Here is a 2,064-nt window from a genome sequence, read left to right on the forward strand (position 1 = left end):
AGGAAATGCTCGGAGAGGACTCTCTCTTTGATATTGATTTAAATGCCTTTTTCATGAAAGAGGAGGACCATACTCACTTGCTTGAATGGCCAACTTCCACCACCTCTTCGGATGTCATCACTCTCATGGATGCACACACATCACATCAACACATTAATGATTCTCCCATGGTCGATTTGGGCATAGTAGACTTGACATCACAGCATTACATTCCTCCACCGATCACCATTGCATTCGACAGATTTAATAATCCATTCTATGCACTTCCTCCTTTTCCTATCTACATTCCCATCTCTCACATGACTTCTGATGCATATGATGCCTGCATGCCCATGCCACTCGTCAATCCCACGTACACTGCACCATTGGTGAGTACTGGCTTTGATGCCTTTCCAGACTGCCAGCCTACCTCTATTCCCTCTCCGGCCAGGTCCAATGCAGATAGCAATCAGACCTCTACTGACTCTGGCCTAGTCCCGATTGAGAGGTTCACAACGAGGCATCGGGTTGAGTCTGACGACTCAGAGTGGACTCCGGACGAGGACATTCCATTCTCCCAACTTCGGAGATCCACACGCCATCAAGAACCACCTAGCCCGCCCAAGAAAAAAGCACGCACTAGAGCTACGGACAGCCATAATGAGACCTACCGTAAACCAAAAAATCTTCAGAAATATAAGACTTTTTTAGGGCTAGGTGAGAGAGGATTTGACAGGGGTTGTATAGAGGCCTATCCTTTCATACATGACGTCATTCTCCAAAGAGGATGGGAGGCATTTGCTACGGTTAGAGAGCCCTATTACCTCACTTGGGTTCATGAATTTTATGCATCAGTGTCTTCTACACGAAAGACCTCTGTCCATGTCAGGGGTAAAAAGATCTCCTATTCTCCAACTGCCATAAATGCTTTCTATGACTTGATTGCGCCTCCGGTCTGTGAGTATCGCAGGTTATTGCATGACCATACCGATGAGGATCTGAAGATGGTATTGATCGTTGTAACGGAAGAGGGAGCCACTTGGAAGGCACCACAAAAGCGCAGCCCACTCAAGTTTCAAACCAACCTGCTCAAGAAGAATGCGGCCGTGTGGAATCACTTTTTGAGATACTCATTTCACCCCACCACACACGACTCAAGCACATCCTTGGTTCGTATGCTTTTACTTTACTGTATTCTTGCAAGTAGATCACTTGATGTTGGGGCAATCATTTCCGATGCCATTCATGGATGTACTAGGAAACCTACCGGACGATTATACTTCCCGGCATTGATCCACGGCTTAATGAAGAAGGCGAAAGTCCCAGTACCACCCGGCGATGCACTTACCACCAATGCACTACCTATTGAGTGCAAAACAGTTGATCGGATCCGCAAGACGCCGCGAGGTGAGACCGGACAGCCCCCACTTGCTCCGGACAGCAGCCCCATGGAGACAAATTTGGCACATGAAGTTCGGAGATTGAAGGAGAAAGTCACCAAGCTAGAGACCACCTTGGAAATAAGCGCCCAGACACACCACACCACCATGGAAAAAGCACTGAAAGCCCATGAAGAGACGCTACTGAAGAAGATGGAGGAACGAGATGCTCGACTCATGACTGAGTTGAAGGACATGCTCGCCGAGATATCCCGGCGCCCCGCCGACCATTGAGGACATATTCCACACGAGTAAGCATGTTTATCTATCATTCCTTTTAGCTCCAATTTACTTTTTCCTTTCTTTATTTTTCCTCTTTTCCACGCGTCTGGGAATTGTCCGTGTCAGTCCTTTTTACTATTAGATTTTATTTTTAGATGGAACTTTATGGCATACACTTCACCACCACCGACTTGTGTTAATAGCTTGAGTAATTTAAAAGTAATGTGAGTTTCAGTATTAGTTTACATTGCAATACTAGAACTAGCCGACTCTTTTCCGGGACGCAACTTGGTTTAAATTGTCACTACTTAGGATATGATCTAGGCCATCTCTTCTCCATAACCGGGCAAAGCCCTATACACTCCCCTTGCACCCCACTGAGCCACATATATAAATCACAATGGGGACATTGTTGTATCTTAGT

At 46.2% G+C, this 2,064-nt stretch overlaps 1 pseudogene; it reads left to right on the forward strand.

The window, feature by feature from the left end:
• Nucleotides 1-1,652, forward strand: part of LOC112515143 — a 17,012-nt pseudogene extending 15,360 nt beyond the window's left edge.
• The last annotated feature ends 412 nt before the right edge of the window (nt 1,653-2,064 follow it).

Source organism: Cynara cardunculus (genome assembly GCF_001531365.2).
Source record: "Cynara cardunculus var. scolymus isolate 2C chromosome LG 7, CcrdV1, whole genome shotgun sequence".
Taxonomy (NCBI): domain Eukaryota; kingdom Viridiplantae; phylum Streptophyta; class Magnoliopsida; order Asterales; family Asteraceae; genus Cynara; species Cynara cardunculus.